Below are 27094 nucleotides of genomic sequence, written 5' to 3'. Positions count from 1 at the left end.
AACTAGGGATACAGGTGATTGAATGTGTGGTGAATCTGTGTAAAGGGATAAGGGAAGAGGGGGTGACACCAAAGGTAGGTGGAGATGGTGGTGTTATATAAGGGAACTAGAGATACAGGTGATTGAATGTGTGGTGAATCTGTGTAAAGGTATAAGGGAAGAGGGGGTGACACCAAAGGTAGGTGGAGATGGTGGTGTTAACTAGGGATACAGGTGATTGAATGTGTGGTGAATCTGTGTAAAGGGATAAGGGAAGAGGGGGTGACACCAAAGGTAGGTGGAGATGGTGGTGTTAACTAGGGATACAGGTGATTGAATGTGTGGTGAATCTGTTTAAAGGTATAAGGGAAGAGGGGGTGACACCAAAGGTAGGTGGAGATGGTAATGTTATATAAGGGAAGGGCAAAGAAGGAAGTGGTAAACATCAGGCCAATAGTATAAAACAGTGATGCTAAAATAATGGTTAGAGTTTATGCAGCTATATCTGATACCCTCTTACAAAAATTGGTGGGTGACTCAAAGGTGGGTTTTGTGAATGGTAGGTCATTTACACATCTTTGGCTATTGCTATTAAATGTAAGTTGTTGTGAAAGAGAAGAGATATAAAGGCAGGGGTGGTGCTTAGGGACATACAGAAGGCTTTCAACTCGGAAAACTCGGAATTTGAGTTGAAAACTTCTAGAGCTGTACAGTACATTAGAGCTCTATATAAGGAACAAAATTGTCAAATCAGATTTAGTGGAGGTACATCATGAGCACAGAAAGAGGAAAAAGACAGGGCTGTTCCTTTTCCCCAGGGAGCTTTATTGCAGTTAGGGAAAAATGATCTCAGGGTCTATACAGGTTGGTAGAAAATTTGGGAGTTAAGAAGAAAAGTAGTGGTAGTATCAACATATTTGCTGGTAACTGAATGTGATTATTGGAGGATATAGAAGGGGTATTGCCTCCAGTGTTAGAAGTCTTTGCAGAGTTGGACAGAGAGACAAGTATGCAGTACCATTATAAAAAATCCTTCATAATAGGGGTGGGGAAAGGTGTTCAAAATCCAGTAGGAAAACAAATATAAAGTCAACAACTGCAGACCACTCAGCCTCATGTATATTCTAGGCAAATAATATAAAGGGTGCATCAGTGAGGTAATGGAAAATTATTCCTCTGATATCGCTTCACTGGACACTGACCAGCATGGATATGTCAAGAGTACATCTACCCTGACAAATCTGAAAAGCTGTAATGATCAAATAACTACAGCACTGGACACTAGATTACAATGTGGAGTGATGTTCTTGGACCTAGCCAAGGCATTTCACTTTCTTCCCCCATCATGTGATGTCTTTCATATAAGATAAATTGTTACTTGATTGGATGGATTATGGCACGTCTTACCATCAGCTTCTAATGGGCTAACCATCAGCTTCTAAACAGTCACTATGCAGGGTGTATGACCTGACTATCTGCCATACATTACAAGATGTTTCACAAGGTTCCATCTTTAGATCCTTATATATATTTGCAACAATTCCCAAGAGTAAATCTTGTTGGATTTATAAGTATATCAATGATTGTAACACTGATTTTATTACACAAGCTGATGCAGATATAGAAGACTAGAACACTTATAAGATTCAGATAGGTGAATGCAACACATTGAGTTGTAGACTTTGTTGTGTGCAGAGCAAACTGTAGCAAATGCACAACCTTCTACACAGATACAGCTATTTGCTCACAGAAAAAAGGATGTCAAAATCACTTTGAAAACATAAAGTTCCAAAAAAGGCATAATCCTCTGGTAAACCATCTCTAGCACTGAAATGATGCCAGCTTTTTATTCCATGTGGTAGAAAGGATTACCAACAAACCAATACAAGGGGACACCTACTTCTTAGTAGAAAAAAAAGAGCTTGAAAACTTGAATGGCAATTAAGACCCAAACTTTACGCCCCCCCCCAATTCAACTGACATATGCACAATGACAAACTACTGTGTTCCATCATTAGTGACCCCCACACATACACATTATTGGATCTGATAAATAGACTTTAATCTAGACTCTGGAGACTTTCATTATGCAGAAATGTTTGTCTCTTATTTTAAAACATCTTTAAACATACTACAAAAAGGTTTTGATGCCAAAATGCACCTCTTAGCTAAGGTTTAGATTTAAACTACAACTTTTCTGCCTGCAATTGTAATATAATTGAAAATACTTTAAACTGTTTTGATGGAAAAGACACATTTTTGCAGGAATCTTTTCCTTTTATCTAATCTTATTTCTAAATTTTAATGGTTGAATCTCTAAACACCAGATAAGACTGGCTTGGTTTAACATTTAATCCCCAGATCCACTGTTCCACCATGTTCTACTGATTTAATAGTGCACTCTAAATGTATTCATTTCTGTACTTCTGTTAATCTTTAAAACTAACAACGTAAAATGTATTTGAATGTTTTCTAAATCCCTCTGACCACCTCTGTAACAAAATATATTTGCCTAGCAGTAGTTTGCGGAGCCATCATGCTTCAAGATCTTGAAGAGTGTGATGTCCCCTGTAATGCAATTCAACAATACCTCTTTCTGTTGTTAATTAACTGACTCAATTTTATACAAAGCCTGCTAGACTTTTTACTTCTATTATCATTCACTTATCTTTTTTTTTCCTTTTTCTTGTTTGCATATATTCATTTACTGATCTCTCTCACTACAATTTCATATTAAGCCACGGATCTGATGGAGTCAAAAGGAGAAACACTTTTTGACTACCAGCTCTGGAATGTATGCAGCTTGGATAAAAGTTGAGCGATAAGCATTTCTTTTGTGAAAACCTTGTAGTCGCTGAAACATATCTACCCCAATGTTTAGCTAAGACACCCAGCGAAATCTGTTATTTTTATTTTTTGCTTTGTTTTTGTGACAATGAATATTACAAAATATTCTCAGCATTTTCAAATAATAGTGAAAGTAATTCAAACTTAGTTTACAGGAAAAAAAAAACAGGCTGAACATCACTCCCCTTTCTGGTCCAATCACAATTCCCATCCAAATTAAGATGTTTTACCACATCAATTAAAATCGACAAACCCCCTTACACACCACCAATTAGCAAGCCATGATGCAGCATACATTTGCATTACCCCTTGGATAGAACAATATGTAAAGACTTAGGAAATGCAGAATTCAGAAAGATATCTGTAGATCTGTAGAAGCCCTTGCAATATGGGCGAAAACATAAACATTGTGTGCCTACTTGGATGTTTTCACTGTTGGAATAAACCTTTTCATGGATCAAGAAGAAACATTTCTGTAAAAATGATTTTGACAAAGAGTACTGAAATACCTTTACTTGCACAAACTATTCTCACCTTAAGTAATTTTCCAGGCATTTGTGTATTGCTTCTGAATTAAATTTCCTTGTTATCTATATTTGTTGGTTCCCAGGTACACTTGGGATGGGATTCTTACTACTTCTCACCAGTTGGACAGTGTATTCCATTGCATGTTTTTATTTTTAGTTTATTCCATTACATTATTATATAAGGCCTATATTTTACCAGTCTTGGAGTATAATAACATTTTTATATTTGTACAATGAGTCAGTTGAAATATCTTTAGAGAGTCTAAAGAAAAAAGACTGTACTAAACAGAGATTTGAATTATATGGACAGATATATATATAGTACAGTTGTGTACACTTAACATAAATGTAGATGTTCGAGTGTATTCACCGTTGCAGTCATCACATTTGGGTTATCTGCCTGCAGGTAGCCCTCAGCCAGCCTGAATACCAGAGTCTTGGATTCCTGCAATTGATGCTGTCTCTTCTTCCGTGATGTCAGGTTGTCAGGGGTATAAAACATGCAGCCGATGTTATTACATCAGTTTTTCTTGCCCCAGATGTCAGGTGCCTGCACAATGGGAAGCAATTATATGTTATGGTACACCTCCACCAAAAAGCAAATACACCAGAAAACTTAAATACACCAAACAAGAAGGAAAGGTAGAGCCAAGAGAAGTCAGGGGGCTGGTGGGAGGGTAACCAGGACTGCAACAATGAATACACTCGAACATCTACATTTATGGTAAATGCACACAACTGTACTATGTTGTTCGTGTTTCACTGTTACAGTCATTACATTTGGGTTGATTCCCAAAGTTAAGGAAGGGAGGAGGAAGTTAGAGAGCATTAGGGCCAGATATTAAGCCCTGCAAGACTGCAGTGGCAAAACCAGCCATGGATTTAGAAAATCATAGGCATGTGGTAATACTTGGTGAAAGTATGTACAGAGTTCCAGGTAGCAGCTTCTAGGATGTCCCTGGTAGGACTCCTCTGAGAAAGGCTGTAGAGGTAGATGCAGCCCTGGTGGAATGTGATCTTATCCCCTTTGGGGTAGGTTTTCCATGGTGCTTGTAGCAGAAATTAATGCAATGGGCTATCCATTTAGAAATGGTTTGCTTTGAAATGCCTTCCCCTCTGCCCCTGCAGAAAAGCCAACTAGCAACTGTTCAGATATTCTGAGAGGCTTAGTCCTGTCCAAATAAAATCCAAGTTCTCTGTGCACATCCAGATAGTGCACTATTCGTTCTCCTTTGTTTTGTGGATTAGAAAAGAAGGTTGGCAAATGAATGGACTGATTAAGGGCCACACTGGATACCACCTTGGGCATAAAGGAAGGATTGGCCCTGAGGGAAACCCTGTCTGCATGGAATACAATGAATGGCTCCACTGCCAAGAAAGCCTGCAAGTCAGACACTCTTCTTGCCGAAGTGATGGCTAGAAGGAAGGCTGTTTTCCAAGAAAGGAATTTCAACTCTGCAATTGCAGCTGGCTGAAAGGGAGGGACAGCAAACTTTTCCAATACAAAGTTAAGGTCCCAGGCTGGAGTAGGGGCTCTCCTGGGGGTCTTAAATTTTTGGCCCTCTAAGGAATTGCTTTAGCAGGGAGTGAGAGAAGAGGGGTGGCTCAGTATTATAATGTGCTGAAATGGCAGAGGCATGAATTTTAATTGACCAGAAGGATAGGCCCTTGTGGAGCATTTATGTTAAGTACTGTAGAATATGAGGTAAGCTAGGCACCGTTGTGCCCATCCCCTGAGTCTGGCTCTAGGAACAGTATCTTTTCCACTTTTCAGCATAGGATTTTCTAGTACTAGGCATCCTTGCCTCCATTATGACATCTAGCACCTGCTTACTGAGGGATGCTATTGGAGAGCTCAAGGAATTAGCCAGGCTGCAAGGTTCAGGGTTTGAAGCTGAGGGTGCAGAATCTGGCCCACCTGCTGGGACAGCAGGGAAGGGGTCTGAGGCAGGTGCCATGGTTTCAGCAGTGTCATACTGCCAAGAGGGGGTACCAGTGCTGGCATGGCCCGTCTGGTGCAATCAGTATTGTCCTTGGCTTGTCCTGTTTGATCTTTTGCAGAACCTTCGAGAGGAGAGGCAGAGGGGGGAACGAATAAACTGAGAGGCTTTCCCAGGTAAAGGACAGGGCATCCACTTTCCAAACTTGACTGTGGGAAGTCCTTGTGCAGAATTTGTCCAATTGTTAGTTCTGAAGGAAGGCAAATAGGTCTACCTCTGGAGTCCCCCATTTATTCCTCAAGAGGTTGAATATTTTTGGTTCCAGTTTCCATTCGTGTGGTTCCATGAGATTTCTGCTTAGGTCGTCTGCCAGCAAATTTAGTTTTCTCTGGCAGGAATTGAGCTTGTAGGTGCACTTGGTAGCTCAAGGCTGTGTTCCACAGAGCCATGGCTAGTCTGCAGAGAGGGTACGAGTGGGTTCCCCCTGCTTATGTGCCACATAACTGTGGTGTTGTCTGTCTTTACCAATAGTTGTCCTGGAAGAATGTGGTCTTTGAAGGCTGTCAGGGAATTCTGTACAGCTAACATTTCTTTTTGGTTGATATGCAGATGCATCTGTCTCGGGTTCCATTTGCCCTGAATGCACTGCCCTGCCAAGTGAGCCCCCCCCCATGCATAGTCTGATGCATCTGTTGTTAGGGTTTGGACGGCAGGGGGTAGAGTGAAAGGAAGCCCCTTGCTGTGGTAGCAGGCCTCTGCCCACCAAAGGAACTCTGTCTTAATACAAGGAATGGTAGGAATCATTGATTCCAGGTCCTCAGAATGTTGACATCATAGGCTTTTTAGACACCATTGTAGTTTCTTCATATGCAGTCTTGCATATGGAATTAGTAGAATGCAAGAGGCCATAAACCCCAGGGCTTGCAGAATTTTCCTTGCAGATAGCTGGGTCTTTGTGGCCAATAGTTTGAAGTAGGTTGTCAAATAAACTTGTTTCTCTGGAGTGAGAAAAGCCATCTGGGAAGTTGTGTTCAAGCTTGCTCCCAGGAATACAATTTGTTGGGAGGGTAGTAGGTGAGATTTCATTTCATTTATGGTGTACCCCAGTGAGATTAGAAGTTTCTTTACGAATGCCAGATGTTTTAATAGCAATTCCTGGCTTTCTGCCTGAATCAGACAATCGTCCAAGTATGGGTATATATGAATATTTCTCTGTCTGCAAAATGCGATGGCTAGAGCTAGACACTTTGTGAATACCCTGGGCGCAATAGATGAGCCAAAGGGAAGTGCAGAGAACTGATAGTGCATGGAGCCTGCCCTGAAGCGTAGGTATTTCCTGCAAGATTCCCTTATTGGAATGTGCAGGTATGCTTCCTTTAAGTCTAAGGTTGCCAACCAGACATCTTTGCCTAGCATAGGAAGCAGCTGTTAAAGTGTTAGCATTTTGAATTTTGGGATTACCAGAAAAGTGTTTAGAATAGAGAGGTCCAGGATAGGATGCCTGCAGCTGTCTTTTCTGGGTACCAGGAAAAGTCTTGAATAAAAACCTTGTCCCCTTTGTTCTGCTGGGACAGGTTGAATAGCCTTGATACTTAGAAGAGAGAGAACCTGCTGTTGGGCCTCCGCCCAATGATTTGGGGGTAGGTCTGGCCAACCATTTGGGGTTGGTAGGATGTGGAAGTGGAATCTGTATCCTTAGGAAACTATGTTCAAAACCCATTTGTCCTGGGTAATGAGTTCCTAGTTTTTTGCATGCAGGGCAAGATTTCCTCCTAAGGGAGCAGGCAGTTGAGCAGGGCTTGGAAGGGCTAAGGTTAAGTCATTGTGCCATTTTTCCGTAGGGGGTGGCTTACTACTCCTTGCTTTGGAAGTGGGAGCCCCCCACTGCTTAGGCCTGTGCGTAGCCTGAGACTGTAACCTAGGTGGTCTGCTGTTCCTGGGTTTGGGCTGAGAAGGCTTGGAAGAGACTGGAAAGGACCAATTCTTTGAAGGCCAATGCCTACTAAATCTGGAATGCCGTACTTGTAGGAAATCTTTAACAGTTTGCATAGATTTAGCTTATTCCTCCCTCCTGTTGAGGACTTCTTCTTTTCTGTTGCCAAACAGGCAGTCTTGCTTTAAGGGAGCATCCAGTAATTTAGCTTTAACTTGATCTGGCAAGTTTTGCTCCTTAAGCCAAGCATGCCTTCTAAGTACAGATCCAGTGACAGCAGCCCTGCAAGATGCTTCTAAAGAGTCAAAACCACATTGCAAATTGTGTTTACCAACATGTTCTGCAGAATGCATTAAATCCTGTAATTTTTTGTGTTCAGCACAGTCAGAAATCAACATCATTTTCTGTTTAAGTAGTCCCATAATATGCTGCTGGTACTTTAACATATGAAACTGTCAATTTAAAGACCTAATGGCCAAAGTAGCAGAAGTGTTTACCTTCTTTCCACATCTGTCCAAGGCTCTAGAATCTCTATCAGAAGGGGTAGGATTTTTGGCAGTACTAGCCTTAATGCCTTTTGGTCCTTGGGAAATGGTCTCTGGATCTGCAGTAGGATTCTTGAAGAGAAACGTGTCAGTTACTCTGTAATACCTGTCAGGTTTTCTGGGAGCTGGAGGTAAAATGTCTGGGGAAAGGCTAGATTCCAAGAAAGTATCATCTACAATGTCCAGAACAGGAGGGATAGCTAAAGGCCTGTGTTGAGAAAGGAGTAAGAATTCCCTAAGCCTCTTTTTGGAGTCAGAGTAATCCTGGCTTTCCCAGCGGAAATGCTCCCTAAGAGTGAGCAAGGTTTCACCAAAAGAAAAATCTTCTGGTGGGGAAGCAGAGGGAATGGAATTCTCTGCATCAGAATCCTCATACATAGATAAGGGAAAATCCTGGTAATCAGAAGAAACAGAAATTTCAGAATCCTGATCAGAAGAATCAGAAGGAAAATCAGTTCTAGGTCTCTTAGAGGGGGAAGGCTGGCTTCCCCTAATTAAAGTAATAAGGTCTTCAGCCATTCTAAGCATTTGTTTTTAGCCATATGGGCCTGAGCATGCAGTTTGGATGTTGGTTTTCTAGGCGTGATGCGAGTTTTATGCCTGGATGAAGAAGATGGCATCGGTTTAAAATGCAAGTCTGTAGACCTGAATACACCCTCAGAAGCCGGTGCCTGCACAGCGGGTCCGGACCCATCCAAGGTAGAGACATCTGCAGGTTCCATAGTTGAAGAAGCATCTCATGGCATACTGGACTCTGAATGGGTCTCAGTAGAGGCCTGCGAATCTGAGGTAGCTGGTATCAGGGGCTATGAAAACGCCTCACTGAGTACCAGCGGACCAGTGACTAGCTTCATGAAAGCGTCATTGGCAGTTTTGGACCTATGCAGTCTGTCTCTGTCTTTATCTCTAAGTTTTTTTGGAAGATCGGTAGTCAGATGGCTTAATGAAGCCATTTCAGAGCACTGATAGCGAGTACCAATATAATTTGCTGCAAAGATAGCCCAATGATGAAGAGTTCGGGAGTTGAACAAGGCACGAAACTGACAGCGAGGGACGTTGTGGTCTTAGCCTAAGCAAGGAATGCAGTATGAAGGAAAATCTTTATGAGGTATTTGCTTTCCACAGGTAAGACAATTTATAACTTTTACTGACATCAGTTGGAGCAAGAAAAAAGATCCCCAATGGGGTACTTATCTTTTTTTGAAGACTTTGGTTCTGAAACTTGAAAACGAAAATTTCAGGAGTCCACCGACCGGCACTTGCAAACTGCTTCTGCTTTGGGCACTGCATGGCAAGAAAGACTGATGTAATAGCATCGGCTGCATGTTTTATATGCTTGACGACCTGACGTCATGGAAGAAGCGACAGCATCCGACGCACGAATCCAAGACTCTGGCATTCAGGCCGACTGAGGGCTACATGCAGGCAGATAACCCAAATGTGATGACTGCAACAGTGAAACAGGAAGAACACTTTAAGTTATATATAATCCACTTCCATTATAGTCATGGAAAATTATTAATTGCTTATAATGTCTTTTATGATCCTATCCTGTAAACATTTCTAGATATGGAAATGTATAAAAGTAGTCTAAAATAAAGACATAATCATTTGAAATTTCATATAAATATCACTAAATCCAAATTGTTGCACTCACCTAAAGCTTAGAATGGCAATAATAAGGAACAAACTAAGAAATACATAAATCAGAAAACTATTGCAATCTTTAAAAACACAGTGGGCGAAAGATTTGGAGACAAACTATTTGATTCAGATACATGTAAGTCAGTGTTTCTTGATGGTCAGCTGGCAGCATCAGAACAGCTTATTTTATTATAAGCTTTGCTTTAGCCAAGTGGAAGGGAGAAGTACTCAGGAGTAAAGTCATACTGTGTGGTGAAATAGCTCCTGATGAAGCCAAAAGGAGAAACTGTTTTTTGGCTACCAGCACAAAAAAATAAATAAATAAATAAATAAAAATAAAAAATAAAACAAACATTCGCAAACAATACCACATCTCTGGGATCTATGCTGATACTAAGGATAACAGCTGAGTAGTTGTGGGATACAACAGATGGTGGAGAAGTTGATGGGCAGTGACAATGCGATGAGTGAATGGGTACAAGTAACAACAGTGATGACATTAGCATTAGTGAGTTATTTATTAAAGAATGTGCATATAAAGCCATTAGTGATGTGGTAAGGGATGATATGGATGGTCTGTGATAGATTTGTCTACACAGGAAGAGATGTAGAATTAGGAAGGAAAGAATGGGAGCATGGTGGGTTACGGACTGGTGGGGTACTTCCATGTTTGAGAGCATGGTAGGTTACAGACTAGTGTTGTACTTCCATGTCTGGGAGCATAATAGGTTATGGACTGGTGGGGTAATTCCATGTTTGGAAGCATGGTAGGTTACGGACCGGTGGTGTACTTCCATGTTTTGGAGCATGGTAGGTTACAGACTGATGGTGTACTTCCATGTTTGGGAGCATGGTAGGTTACCGACTGGTGGTGTGCTACCATGTTTGGGAGCATGGTAGGTTACAGACTGATGGTGTACTTCCATGTTTGGGAGCATGATAGGTTATGGACTGGTGTGTACTTCCATGTCTGGGAGCATGGTAGGTTACGGACTGGTGGTGTACTTCCATGTTTGGGAGAATGGTAGGTTACAGACTGATGGTGTACTTCCATGTCTGGGAGCATGGTAGGTTATGGACTGGTGGTGTACTTCCATGTTTGGGAGCATGGTAGGCTACAGACTGGTAGTGTACTTCCATGTCTGGGAGCATGGTAGGTTACAAACTGGTGGTGTACTTCCATGTCTGGGAGCATGGTAGGTTACAGACTGGTGGTGTACTTCCATGTCTGGGAGCATGGTAGGTTACGGACTGGTGGTGTACTTCCATGTTTGGGAGCATGGTAGGTTATGGACTGGTGGTGTACTTCCATGTTTGGGAGCATGGTAGGTTACTGACTGGTGGTGTACTTCCATGTTTGGGAGCATGGTAGGTTACTGACTGGTGGTGTACTTCCATGTTTAGGAGCATGGTAGGTTATGGACTGGTGGTGTACTTCCATGTCTGGGAGCATGGTAGGTTACAGACTGATGGTGGACTTCCATGTCTGGGAGCATGGTAGGTTACAGACTGGTGGTGTACTTCCATGTTTGGGAGCATGGTAGGTTACGGACTGGTTGTGTACTTCCATGTTTGGGAGCATGGTAGGTTATGGACTAGTGGTGTACTTCTATGTTTGGGAGCATGGTAGGTTACGGACTGGTGGTGTACATCCATGTTTGGGAGCATGGTAGGTTATGGACTGGTGGTGTACTTCCATGTTTGTGAGCATGGTAGCTTATGGACTGGTGGTGTACTTCCATGTTTGAGAGCATGGTAGCTTACAGACTGGTGGTGTACTTCCATGTTTGGGAGCATGGTAGGTTACAGACTGGTGGTGTACCTCCATGTCTGGGAGCATGGTAGGTTACGGACTGGTGGTTTACTTCCATATTTTGGAGCATGGTAGGTTACGGACTGGTGGTGTACTTCCATGTTTGGGAGCATGGTAGTTTATGGACTGGTGGTGTACTTCCATGTTTGTGAGCATGGTAGGTTATGGACTTGTGGTGTGCTTTCATGTTTGGGAACATGGTAGCTTACGGACTGGTGGTGTACTTCCATGTTTGGGAGCATAGTAGGTTACGGACTGGTGGTGTACTTCCATGTTTGGGAGCATGGTAGGTTATGGACTGGTGGTGTACTTCCATGTTTGGGAGCATGATAGGTTATGGACTGGTGGTGTACTTCCATGTCTGGGAGCATGTTAGGTTACGGACTGGTGGTGTACTTCCATGTTTGGGAGCATGGTAGGTTACAGACTGATGGTGTACTTCCATGTCTGGGAGCATCGTAGGTTATGGACTGGTGGTGTACTTCCATGTTTGGGAGCATGGTAGGTTATAAACTGGTGGTGTACTTCCATGTCTGGGAGCATCTTAGGTTACAGACTGGTGGTGTACTTCCATGTTTGGGAGCATGGTAGGTTACAGACTGGTGGTGTACCTCCATGTCTGGGAGCATGGTAGGTTATGGACTGGTGGTGTACTTCCATGTTTTGGAGCATGGTAGGTTACGGACTGGTGGTGTACTTCCATGTTTGGGAGCATGGTAGGTTACGGACTGGTGGTGCACTTCCATGTTTGTGAGCATGGTAGGTTACGGACTGGTGGTGTACTTTCATGTTTGGGGGCATGGTAGCTTACGGACTGGTGGTGTACTTCCATGTTTGGGAGCATAGTAGGTTATGGACTGGTGGTGTACTTCCATGTTTGGGAGCATGGTAGGTTATGGACTGGTGGTGTACTTCCATGTTTGGGAGCATGGTAGGTTATAAACTGGTGGTGTACTTCCATGTCTGGGAGCATCTTAGGTTACAGACTGGTGGTGTACTTCCATGTTTGGGAGCATGGTAGGTTACAGACTGGTGGTGTATCTCCATGTCTGGGAGCATGGTAGGTTACGGACTGGTGGTGTACTTCCATGTTTTGGAGCATGGTAGATTACAGACTGGTGGTGTACTTCCATGGTTGGGAGCATGATAGGTTACGGACTGGTGGTGTACTTCCATGTTTGGCAGCATGGTAGGTTACAATCTGCTGGTGTAGTTCCATGTTTGGGAGCATGGTAGGTTACAGACTGGTGGTGTACTTCCATGTTTGGGAGCATGGTAGGGTACGGACTGATGGTGTACTTCCATGTTTTGGAGCATGGTAAGTTACAGACTGATGTTGTACTTCCATGTTTGGGAGCATGGTAGGTTATGGACTGGTGGTGCACTTCCATGTTTGGGAGCATGGTAGGTTTTGGACTCGTGGTGTACTTCCATGTTTGGGAGCATGGTAGGTTACAGACTGGTGGTGTACTTCCATGTCTGGGAGCATGGTAGGTTATGGACTCGTGGTGTACTTCCATGTTTGGGAGCATGGTAGATTACGGACTGGTGGTGTACTTCCATGTTTGGGAGCATGGTAGGTTACAGACTGATGGTGTACTTCCATGTTTGGGAGCATGGTAGGTTACGGACTAGTGGTGTACTTCCATGTTTGGGAGCATGGTAGGTTACGGACTGGTGGTGTACTTCTATGTTTGGGAGCATGACAGGTTTCGGAGTGGTGGTGTACTTCCATGTTTGGGAGCATTGTAGGTTACGGACTGGTGGTGTACTTCCATGTTTGTGAGCATTTTAGGTTACAGACTGGTGGTGTACTTTCATGTTTGGGAGCATGGTAGCTTATGGACTGGTGGTGTATTTCCATGTTTAGGAGCATAGTAGGTTATGGACTGGTGGTGTACTTTCATGTTTGGGAGCATGGTAGGTTATGGACTGGTGGTGTACTTCCATGTTTGTGAGCATGGTAGATTATGGACTGATGCTGTACAAGTTTGGGAGATACACAGAAATGGTAAATGTGATGCAAACACTGATGGGCATGTAGAATGACAGGGGGAGGTAAAATGTGGGAATCCAACAATAAGGAGAGGGGAAAGAATATATTCCCAAATATCATGAAAGTATTGGAGTTGGATTTGAAAAGGTTTAGGAAGGAGAAGGTAAGATTGAGAGGACCACAGGAACAGGAATTACAGATACAATAATTGTGTGATAACAGCAAGTGTTTAGAAAGCTACTGATGAAGTAGGAAGAGATATGTTATGACATATGGAGCAGTTCAAGAAGAGTGGGGAGAAGGGCAATTTAGTACTTTTGAACAAATAAAGGAGGTATTTCATCTGAGGAAGGTAATTGGCTAGGTAAAGAGGAGTGGTCAGGATGGTAGTAGGAGAAATGGAGGAGCAGAATATGAAAGACAGAATGTAAAGGTAGTAGAAAAAGGAAGGCTACAGAGAATGTAAAATGAACTGGGGAGGAGAGTGAGATGACTTGCAACATTGGGGGATATTCCCTAAGAATAATGAGTACACACAGTATTTCCAGATGCAGCTCTCTGCATCAAGTGCAATTTCCCTTAAGAGCACCCTGAGACCACAGTCAGTCCGAGGCTGGTTCCTCTATCTTTCTCCAGATCTCCAGTAAGACTCCCCACTGGCACAGCTATAGAACTGAGTCCTTAGCCAGGGTTCCAAGTCAAGTCCTCCAGCACTCTCTCTGTCCAACCAGTGCTTCGTGTCCCTGCCCAAGTAGCTGACACACACAGTCTCTGAGGTTTGTTTTACACACACACACACACGCACGCACGCACGCACGCACACACACACACACACACACACACACACACACACACACACACACACACACACACACACACACACACACACATCTAGGAAAGGCTAGCACAGGTTTACTAGCTATGCTCCCTTCTGCCCAGACTATAAGGTACTTACAACTGCCAACAATCAATCCTTGTCAGCTACTTTAAGGTCCTTAACAAAGGGTTTCCAATCTCACTGTGTAATACTAATACTAATAAAAATTGTAGTTTGACCAAGAGCAGCGCTATTAGGAGTGGCCCACTGAGTGTCACCAAATAAATATGCAAGTTCTCTCAAAACTTAAATATCTCTACACAGATCAGCCACAATTAAAGGTTTAAATATATTTAATAATAAATAATAAAACAACAAGACACGAATTAATATATATTCACAGTGACATCAACGTACAAAACTTCAAGAACTATTTAAAACAAAATTGCAGGACAGTCTCAAATAAAGAAAGAAAAATATCTAAACTAAGCTTCACTATATTCCTGGCTGTATCTAAGAGTTATACTGTACCCAAGAAACTTACTTCATTAGAGCAAGACAGATGTGGTGAATGGATCTTCCAGTTTTTGTCGGGTCCAAGACAGAATGCAGAATGCTTTGTATCACTAACAGACTTATCAAATTAATATCTCAAATATTACTGCTGGGTTAGCTTGCAGAATGACAGCACGTCTTGTCATCTGACTCTAGTTCCCAGGTGAACCCCCCACTGCCGGAAGCTGGCAGTATTTAGTATCTACCTTTGAAGATACATAGACCTCAGATCTTTGGCAGATGCTGAAAGTCATAAAACAATTGCATCCCTTCGTGCTTTCAAGACTAGTAATCAGTTCACCCTAAAGACAATACAGAAAGCTTTACAGCACATATTCTGTGTCTCTAGCTGCATTGAAAACTGAAAGATACAACATTTTATTGAGTAGCCTACAAAGTAATTTAATTTCAGCTATTTTCCTAAAGTTTGCTAGACTGAAGTTAACCTCCTCTTAAAATAATATACATTTAAACAGTTACAATAGTGCATGTACATTTCTGTTCTCTCCAGGAAAGCACACTATGGATGCATTTCAAACACAAACATTTTACTGAATACCTTTACAACACACGTTTGTACAAACCAGTTTGATATGCACATGACACACTGTTCCAATACAGTTGTAACACAAGCATCTTATATAAATCATGTTTATATTCACAAATGACATATCATTACTTACAAAATTCCAGCTAGCTGTGCTGGCATCTCCTTTCATCACATGCCTATCCAATTATCTATGTTTTCCTTGAAGGTAAAAAGGGTGCTACTCTGCTGGACATGTACCCCAAGTTTGTTGCAGAGGTGGGTGATATGTTGGGATAAGAATCTATCACACCGTGTCTTATTTATTTGTTCATGAAGATTTAGTTCTTTTAACTAAAGGGTTTAACTAGGTTTTAACTAAAGTTTCCCTTTAACTTGTTTGGAGAGTTAGCCCCCAAATACTGTCTACCCTCAGCCATTTGCACTAGCCAGATAGTCATGGAGTGCACCCCCCATACCAAAGAGTACAGCAAAATAAACAGCATCCAGCTCAGCTCTGCAAATGTGTACAGACTTGTCTTTTATTCAGTGTAGGGGAATTTACTGGTTTGTTCTATTATTATGTTTATGTTCTGTTGATTTCAGTACCAAGTTTAATGTCTCTTCTGTGCTTGCTCAGTACTTAGTGGTCTGCTTTTTAGCTGTTTTAACTAGAACCATAAATAGTCTCTATGGCACCTTAATCATCCACTCCTTATCCCCCTAATTACTGATTTACACCCTACTCTTCCTGGCAGCTGCACTTTCTTAATTGCTCTTTCCAACTACTGCATTTGTGACTCTTCCTCTTTGTCTGTATCGGCAGTTCTGTGTTCCTTTGTTTCTTCCCTTTTTCATGCCCTGAAATTTTCAATAACTAGCTAATGAACAAACAACTTCTAGTTTGAATATTAAATGTGGTTATCTTTAAAGGGGGTTAAGAAAAAGTTATTTTCTCATTTTTCCAAACTTTCTTTTTCCTTACTACCTCAGTCAACTGCCTATCTCACACATCTTTGTAGTTTACATACTCCTAAGACACTTAAATTTCTTCTTTCACCTCAATACTTAATAATGTTATATTGCTCATTCATAAATAACTTTCAGCCTTACATATTCTTTTTTTCACCCCCTGCAGCTGTATCACCTTCTCAGCCTGCTCCATTCCCCTACCTTACCCCCTATTCCAACCCCCACTTCATCTAAGCTTATATCATTCTATTCCCACCTGCTACAATAAAATAACCAAACAAATTCACTGAGGTATCCACCTGACCCAACTTCTCAACTTGCAAACTTATATGACAGACCCAACTAACTCACTTCCCTCAATCTGCTCCAACAAAAATAGCAAAACTTCCTCCCACCTAAATCTGTCTTCCCTTAACTTATGTATAATATGCTATGCCTCCAATCTAATCTCACAGTTACACTAATCATACGCAGCATTGCCACATCCTACCACACTCCCCTTCCTCCCATCACCCCACTTTCCCCAACTCTATACTCTTAGTCAACAAACACCCATCAGCTACAAAACTGCACACAGTCTCTACCCATTAGGAACATAGACCCTCTTCAGTTACAGCTACATCAAAGAATGAATAGAACCATAGATCAGTACCAGACCTAAGAGATAAATATAAAAAATGGTGCAACTTCTCCCACCACACTTCCACTCTCTCACTCTGTGGAGACATCCAGCCAAACCCTGGACCATCCATTCAAAACAACCAAACCCCCATCAGCTCCTACCATTACCAGCACATAACCCACTGATCCGGGCCACAGACTACTATTGATGCACATAAACCTCAGAAGTATCTACAACAAAATTCCAGATCCCCATGCATGTATTACAGCACAGACATCCTAATCATCACTGAAACATGACTAAAACCAGACACTAAAGATAAAGAAATACTACCCCAGGATACAGTGTAATAAGCAATGATAGAGTACACAAAAATGTAGAAAGGCTGCAATACTTTTTAAAAACACACTAAACACCACCAGACACCCACTGAATCACCCCAATGATGCCAACACAGATATATCTGTTACCCTCCTAAACCTGAACAAGGACAAAACTATTTGAATTGCTGCCTTATATATTCCTCCAGGCAACAACATTGCCATTCTTCATTATGTCTTGTCAATGTTTTTCTACTAATGTAAATAAAGTAACCATCACACTTGGGATGTGTATATAAACTATTTACTTGTAAACACCAAACTATGAGCCATAGTGGTGCTGCAGTAGCCTTGTCACCTCACAGCAAGAGGTTCTCCCGTTTGATTCTCGGCTGGAGCGCCTTCTGTGTGGAGTCTACATGTCCTCCCCGCGCTGGAGTGGCGTTCGAAAGACATGCGTGAATAGGCATGCCTTCGTTGAAGGTTGGGCATCGAGCTGGCACCGCGAAAATCTACTGCCAATCATTAACGGACCAGAGTTCCACTGTGGCGACCCCTAACCAGGAAAAGCCAAAGGAACAACAACTTGTAAACACCAAACTCCTACCCTCTCTGTTAATTTATTCATTTTCACTCCGGTAATCATCTCAAGAACTAGAATTGACAAACAGCAACAGGCATTCACTACCAGACTGAATCTTTACCACCTTATCCTCAAACAAACACCTTTGGCTGTCTCCCAGACAACATCAGTGACCATCTCCCCACATTTATCACAAGACAAATGAATCACACCCCCAAACATACAGTTTTAAAATTAGTACATAAACTTTCCTCTTTTCATAAAGACACCTTTATAATCTCTCTCTCTCTCCCAATACAACTGGAATACTCTAAAAAACTATCATTAGAAGATGCTGTAACTCATTTCAGTAACACATTCCTTAACATAAATGAGTTAGTTCCCAAACGAACAAAAAACAAAAGTAACCCAGTTCTGTGGCTCAACAAAGACACCAAACAGCTTGTGCTGGAAAACATGGTATAAAGACAGAACACAGCAAAAATGGTAAATATTTAGACAACATATAAATCGATGTAAATAACATTTCAATCTAGACAAAATTACATTTTTTCACTCACTTCAAGGCAAACATCACCACAATTCCAAGTAATTCTGGATAATCATAAAAGCCTTACTATACTCCAGTCAGACCACCATCTTACCACAAACAATGAGCTAGACCCCATAGCTACTCAAGTCAACACATACTTCATTCAGTCTGTCCTCTCTCTACTGGAATCTAATCCACCCTCCCATCTCTCTGCTCTTTCCACCAAATACATACCTCAGCGATCAAAAATTACCTGCAAAAACTGAAAACCACTGTGCCAGCTGCTGACAAACTCCCACCTGAGTCCCTTACTTTAGGTGCTGATCACCTGACATACCCCATCTCAGTACTCATCCATAGATCTATCACACAAAACTATGTACCCACTATCTGGAAAAAAATGGGTCTATTTCTAAAGCGCAACCATCAGATAACAGACTTTCAAAATCCCAAGATGAAAATCATGAAAATGCAGAAATCTGAATGTTGAAGTTTTACTAGCATAAAGTAAGCACATGGCCAACATTTACTTTATTGTATTTAACATTTGTTGATCGGGAAAGTCTGACTAGGATAGAGCCTGTGTTCAGCAGAGGTATGGGGAGAAATGCTCCAGATAGATGTCTTTGGAATGTGGGAGGAAACAGGAGTACCCTGAAAAAAAAACACATGAATGCAGGAAGGACATTCAGACTCTATAAAGAAGACACCCCAGCTGAGAATTGAACCAGAGAACCTCTTGCTGTGAGGTGACAACGTAAACCGCTGCACCACTGCACATGCCCTGCTCTCCACTGTAGTGTGATCCTGGAGTTGGTATATTTAGTTAACGGGGTGTGGGGGGCACAGCCCATCACACTGGAGGGTATGTGAGTGTAGCCCCTACCTAGGTGGGTTTTACTTAAATCAGAGTGATTTTTGTTTACGGTTGGTAAAGTGCTTACTTACCTTAGTAAAACATCAATGTTCATGTTTCTGCATTTTCGTGATTTTTGTCTCGGGATTTTGAAAGTGAGTCATCTGGAAGTCAGGCTTTACAAAGGTGGATAAGCCAAAGATGTCTCCAGCTACTGACCCATTAGAATTCTCTCCTCTCTGTCCAAAATCTTAGAAAGATGCATACACTCCCGACTCTTAATCTTATAAACAACAAATTACTGTCTCCTACTCAACATGGCTTTCAACCACACCACGGCACAACAACAGCTCTGCTTAGTTTCTTAGAAATCATAAATACCAGCACAAACAATGGTAACCTAATATGCTCCCAGCTCCTGGATCTGTCAAAAATCATTTGACACAGTATCGCACCAATTCCTAATCAGTTAACTATCTTCCCTATCACTGTCAGCTCTTACTTGGTTCTATCCAACAGACAACAGGCTATAAAATGAAATTGGAACCCAACTCCCTTCCTGCCTGTTTCCATTGGTGTACCACAATGGTCAATTCTAGACCCAATACATTTCAATATTTTCACAAACAACATGCATAAAGTCAACAAACCTGCCACCTTAGTACAAGATGCCAACAATGATAACATCATCTGCTCAGCCTCAATCCTTCCATGACACAAGACCCCTTCACTTCCATGGAATTATGGCAAAAGGCTAATCAGCTAATCCTAAATGCCAAAAACCAAATTAATGCTTTTTACACTCAGATCACTTTCAAAAACCTATACATCCTTTAAGATTACTTGAACTAACAGCACCCACCATAGAAACTATAACAAATGTCAAACTACTAGGAGTCATAATAGACGATAACCTAAAATTTGAGCAGCATATCATTCGGGCCATCAAGAAAACTAATCAAAAACTAGGCTTCCTCTCCCAAAACAAACCATACCTCACAAACACCTCAAGAAAATCCTTAGCATCATCCTACCTTCGCCCTTCCATTCTCTATGTATCACCAATATTAGTAAGCATTCAAGCCCCCCATACTAAATAAATTAGAGGCAGCTTTAACAAAATAGCCTGATTTGCAGCTAATACATCCTACAGCATTCACCACTGTTTAACACTAATGTATCCTACTGTACACACCACTGCTTAACACTAATGCATCCTACTGTACACACCACTACTTAACACTAATACATCCTACTGTACACACCACTGTTAACATTAATGCATCCTACTGTACACACCACTAGCTAACACTAATGTGTCCTACTGTACACACGACTGGTAACACTAATGCATCTTACTGTACACACCACTGCTTAAGACTATTGCATCCTACCATAACACCACTGCTTAACACTAATGCATCCTACTGTAGACATCACTGTTTAACAGTAATGCATCCTACTGCACACATCACCTGCTTAACACTAATGCATCCTACTGCACACACCACTGTTTAACACTAATGCATCCTACTGTACACAACACAGTTTAACAATAATGCATCCTACTGTACACACCACTGGTTAACAATAATGCATCCTACTGTAAACATCACCTGCTTAACAGTAATACATTCTACTGTATACAACACTGCTTAGCAGTAATGCAGTCTATCATGCACACCACTGTTTAACACTAATGCATCCTGCCATACAGACCACTGCTTAACACTACTGGATCCTGCAATACACACCACTGCTAACACTTATGTATCATAGAATATGCACTACTGCTTAACACTAATACATCTTACCAGATGTACCACTGTTTAACACTAATGCATCCTGCAGTACACACCACTGTTTAACACTAATACATCCTACCATACACACCACTGCTTAACACTAATGCATCCTACTGTACACACCACTGCTTAGCAGTAATGCATCCTACCATGAACACCACTGTTTTACCACTAATGCATCCTACTAAACATACCACTGTTTAACACTAACGCATCCTACCGAACACACTACTGCTTAACCCTAATGCATCCTACTGTACACACAACTGCTTAACACTAATGCATCCTATCGTACACACCACTGTTTAACACTAATGCATCCTACCATACACACCACTGCTTAACACTAATGCATGCTACTGTACACACCACTGTTTACCACTAATGCATCCTACCGTACACACCAGTACTTAACACTAATGCATCATAAGATACGCACCACTGCATAACACTAATGCATCCTACAGTATGCATCACTGCCTAAAACTAATGCATCCTACTGTGCACACCACTGTTTAACACTCATACATCCTACCGTGCACACCACTGCTTCACACTAATTCATCCTACTGTACACATCACCTGCTTAACACTAATACATCCTATAGCACACACCACTGTTTAGCAATAGTGCATCCTGCCGTCCACACTACTGTTTAACATTAATGCATCCTACCGTACACACCACTGCTTAACATTAATGTATCCTACTGTACACACCACTGTTTAACACTAGTGCATCCTGCCATAGACACCACTGTTTAACATTAATGCATCCTACCGTACACATTACTGCCTAAAACTAATGCATCCTACAGTACACATCACTGCTTAACATGAATGCATAATACAGTACGCACCACTGTTTAACACTAATGCATCCTACAGTACACACCATTGCTTAACACTAATACATCCTACCGTACACACCACTGCTCAACACTAATGCATCCCACCATGCAAACCACGGCTTAACACTAATGCATCCTACCATACACATCACTGTTAAACACCAATGCATCCTGCCATACACACCACTGTTTAACACTAATGTAGCCTACCATACACACCACTGTTTAACACTAATGGATCCTACCCTACAAACCAGTATTTAATACTAATGCATCCTACCATGCACACCACTACTTAACATTAATGCATCCTACCATACACACCACTGTTTAACACTAAAGCATCCTACTGTACACACCACTGCTTAACACTAATGCATCCTACCATACACAACACTGTTTAATACTTGTGCATCCTACTGAACACACTGCTGCTTAACCCTAATGCATCCTATTGTACACACAACTGCTTAACACTAATGCATCCTACCATACACATTATTGTTTAAAACTAATGCATCCTACCATACACACCACTTCTTAACATTAATGTATCCTACTGTACACACCACTGTTTAACACTAGTGCATCCTGCCATATACACCACTGCTTAACATTAATGCATCCTACTGTACACACCACTGTTTAACATTAATGCATCCTACCATACACACCACTTCTTAACACTAAGGCATCCTACTGTACACACCACTGTTAAACACTAATGCATCATACAGTATGCACCACTGCTTAACACTAATGCATCCTACTGTACACACCACTGCTTAACATTAATGCATCCTACTGTACACACCACTGCTTAACATTAATGCATTCTACCATACACACCACTTCTTAATACTAATGCATCATACAGTATGCACCACTGCTTAACACTAATGCATCCTACTGTACACACCACTGCTTAACATTAATGCATCCTACTGAACACACCACTGCTTAACATTAATGCATCCTACCATATACACCACTTCTTAACACTAAGGCATCCTACTGTACACACCACTGTTAAACACTAATGCATCATCCAGTATGCATCACTGCTTAACACTAATACATTACATTCTACAGTATACACCACTGCTTAAAATGGATGCAGCCTATTGTACACACCACTGCTTAACACTATTGCATCCTACCATGCACATCACTGCTTAACACAAATGCATCCTGCTATACACACTACTGTTTAACACTAATGTATCCTACAGTGCACACCACTGCTTAACACTAATGTATCCTACCATACACACCACTGCTTAACACTAATGCATCCTACCATACGCACCACTGCTTAACACTAATGTATCCTACTGTACACACCACTGTTTAACACTAGTGCATCCACCCACAGAAACCACTACTTAACACTAATGCATCCTTCTGTACACACCATTGTTTAACACTTATGAATCCTACCATACACATCACTGTTTAACACTATTGCATCCTACCCTACATACCACTGTAACACTAATGTATCATACTGTACACACCACTGTTTAATACTAGTGCATTCTACTGTACACACTACTGCTTAACACTAATGCATCCTACCATGCACACCACTGGTTAACACTAATACATCCTAACGTACACACCACTGCTTAACATTAATGCATTCTACCAGAGACACCACTGCTTAACACAAATGGATCCTACCCTACACATCACTGCTTAACACTAATGCATCCTGCTGTACACACCACTGTTTAACACTAATGCAGTCTACCGCATACACCACTGCCTAACACTAATGCAGCCTACCGTATACACCACTGTTTAACACTAATGCATCATTTTGTACACAACACTGTTTAACACTAATGCATCCTGCCATACACACCACTGCTTAACACTAATATATCCTACCATACACACCACTGCTTAAAACTAAGATATCCTATTGTACACACCACTGCTTAACACTAATGCATCCTACCCTACACATCACTGTTTAACACTAATGCATCCTGCCATACACACCATGGCTTAACACTAATGCATCCTACTGTACACACCACTGTATAACACTAATACATCCTACTTTACACACCACTGATTAACCCTAAAGCATCCTGCTGTACACACCACTGTATAACACTAATACATCCTACTGTACACACCACTGCATAACACTAATACATCCTGCTGTACACACCACTGTATAACACTAATACATCATACTGTACACACCACTGACTAACACTAATGCATCCTACTGTACACACCACTGTATAACACTAACACATCCTACTGTACACACCACTATAATACTAATGCATCCTACTGTACACACCACTGTTTAACACTAATACAGCCTACTGTACACACCACTGTATAACACTAATACATCATACTGTACACACCACTGACTAACACTAATGCATCCTACTGTACACACCACTGTATAACACTAACACATCCTACTGTAAACACCACTATAATACTAATACATCCTACAGTACCCACCACTGATTAACACTAATGCATCCTACAGTACCCACCACTGATTAACACTAATGCATCCTACAGTACCCACCACTGATTAACACTAATGCATCCTACAGTACACACCACTATGTAACACTAAAGAAGCTCAACTGGCTACTACCTCATCAACTTATATTCACTCAACATCAAATTGCGCACAAAGTGATACACACCCACACTCATGTCCTACTCTACAAAACATTCCCAAGCACTACACCCCAGCACATTTCCTTCCCTCTGGTGATCAGAGCCTACTAATAGCTTTCAAATTCTGTAATACAGCTGGACACTCACTATACCCATCCTGTGTCACCAGACAGTGGAACGCCCTGCCTATCCCACTAAACAGGGCAACAATGCATCTAGCTTTAAGCACAGTCTATAACAGCACCTACACTCCTCAGATTGCTCCTGGCCCTGGTCTTGTTCACACCCTGGCTAACTCTCTCTCTGTTTGTTAGATCTCTAGACTGTCACCATTCCCTAACTCTCCAGCTGTCCTACCTGGTCCTGTAAATGTAAATAAATTATATATATATATATATATAAAACTATAAAACTGTATACTGTTTTTATCACTCCTATGTAAATTAAATGTGTATATTAATGTACATGTAAATTCAACCTGTTTATTATTTTATAACACCTACAGAAATCAAATTGTATTAACATCTGTCTTGATTGTATTACCCACTGCATGATTTGAGAACCCCATCTCTACTTTTAAAAAATGGAAATTCTTTTTTCTCTGTAAATTTATTTTGTAATTTTTGTAACTTCAATGGAGAGTTTCTCTCCAGGCCTCCAGTAAAAATGGGTCTACGTGCCCAATCAGGCCATCCCAGTAAACAAAATGCAGTAAATAAATAAGAAATAAATATTTTAACCTGCTACTTGTAGCACCATCTGTTAAGTGGTATAAGACTCCAAAAAGACTATGTGAAGAAGGTCAGAGGGAGAATCTAGGGTGTCAGAGATGTGGGAAAAAGAACGTGGCTAAAAGTCACATGTGGTGGGTTATAACACTGTTCAAAAAGAGTGGCAGAGTATGAAGGAGATATGGTGTGAGATGTATTACAAAGAGGATACGCAGGGATTGATAAGGAAATATGGTGTGAGATGTATCACAAAGAGGATAAGCAGAGATTGATAAGGAAATATGGTGTGAGATGTATTACAACGAGGATAAGCAGGGATTAATAAGGAAATATGGTGTGAGATGTATTACAATGAGGATAAGCAGGAATTGATAAGGAAATATGGTGTGAGATGTATTACAACGAGGATAAGCAGGGATTGATAAGGAAATATGGTGTGAGATGTATTACAAAGATTATAAGCAGGGATTGATAAGGAAATATGGTGTGAGATGTATTACAACGAGGATAAGCAGGGATTGATAAGGAAATATGGTGTGAAATGTATTACAAAGAGGATAAGCAGGGATTTATAATGAAATATGGTGTGAGATGTATTACAAAGAGGATAAGCAGGGATTGATAAGGAAATATGGTGTGAGATGTATCACAAAGAGGATAAGCAGGGATTGATAAGGAAATATGGTGTGAGATGTATCACAAAGAGGATAAGCAGGGATTGATAAGGAAATATGGTGTGAGATGTATTACAAAGAGGATAAGCAGGGATTGATAAGGAAATATGGTGTGAGATGTATCACAAAGAGGATAAGCAGGGATTGATAAGGAAATATAGTGTGAGATGTATTACAAAGAGGATAAGCAGGGATTGATAAGGAAATATGGTGTGAGATGTATTACAAAGAGGATAAGCAGGGATTGATAAGGAAATATGGCGTGAGATGTATTACAACGAGGATAAGCAGGGATTGATAAGGAGATATGGTGTGAGATGTATTACAACGAGGATAAGCAGGGATTGATAAGGAGATATGGTGTGAGATGTATTACAAAGAGGATAAGCAGGGATTGATAAGGAAATATGGTGTGAGATGTATTACAAAGAGTATAAGCAGGGATTGATAAGGAAATATGGTGTGAGATGTATTACAACGAGGATAAGCAGGGATTGATAAGGAAATATGGTGTGAGATGTATTACAATGAGGATAAGCAGGGATTGATAAGGAAATATGGTGTGAGATGTATTACAAAGAGGATAAGCAGGGATTGATGTTACGCTTATATGACAAGCGAGGAGGGGCGAGAAAGATAATAAGAGAAAAACTGTTAATGGCATTTTGGTTGAAGGGAAATTACCAAGGCATGGAAGTGAGGGGATATTACCCAAGGGGATGTGCAGAAATTAGGGCAATAGATAGGGCAAATAGCAGGGAAGGATGGTGAAAGAAGCAGGGTTAAAAAGAAACAAAAGAATTGGGATGAATTATAGTTGGTAAAGACAGGTGAGAGGGTGGTCACTGCAAAATATGAGAAGAGGGTAGAAAGGTGGAAACGAAATAAGATAGGTGTAATGTGTGTATAATGATGCGTGAAAATAAAAAAATGTAAAAACTTTGATGTGCTGTGGTTTTGCATGTTGTGTGGGAAAAATAAGTTGGTATGGATGGATGGACATACTGCCAACAGGTAAATTGAATTTTTCTATGTATTAAGGATAGATGAAATTTAGATTTGGCTCAATGTGATGTGAGTGATTTACAATAAAAACTATTTAAAGATAAAAAAAATTTAATTACTGTAGATCATGAATCCCATAATAGATTCTATTCAAAAGTATCTATAGTAAAGCAATGTCCTTTATCCCGACCTTAAATATAAACAATAAAATTTGTGGCATATGCATACATTTGCTTATTATTGGCATGGTAGTTTTTAGCCCATATATTTTGCAAACAAATAACTGAGAGGTTGGCAGAAAAAGGTTATGTTAGGACATTTACTTGTCGCCCCTGTCCATGAGAGACAAAGGCTCTAAAT

General features: G+C 41.0%; 1 protein-coding gene across 2 annotated transcripts in view; it reads right to left on the bottom strand.

Annotated features, from left to right (window-relative positions):
• SLC4A3 (solute carrier family 4 member 3) overlaps window positions 1–27094 on the bottom strand; it is a 2820719-nt gene that overhangs the window by 360836 nt on the left and 2432789 nt on the right. The gene's annotated exons all lie outside the window — the stretch shown is intronic.

The sequence above is a fragment of the Protopterus annectens genome, chromosome 6.part0, assembly GCF_019279795.1.
Source record: "Protopterus annectens isolate FY-2018-M chromosome 6.part0, PAN1.0, whole genome shotgun sequence".
NCBI classification, from domain to species: Eukaryota; Metazoa; Chordata; order Ceratodontiformes; family Protopteridae; genus Protopterus; species Protopterus annectens.
Note: the sequence above shows the minus strand (reverse complement) of the source record. Positions and strands in the feature narration are given on the sequence as shown.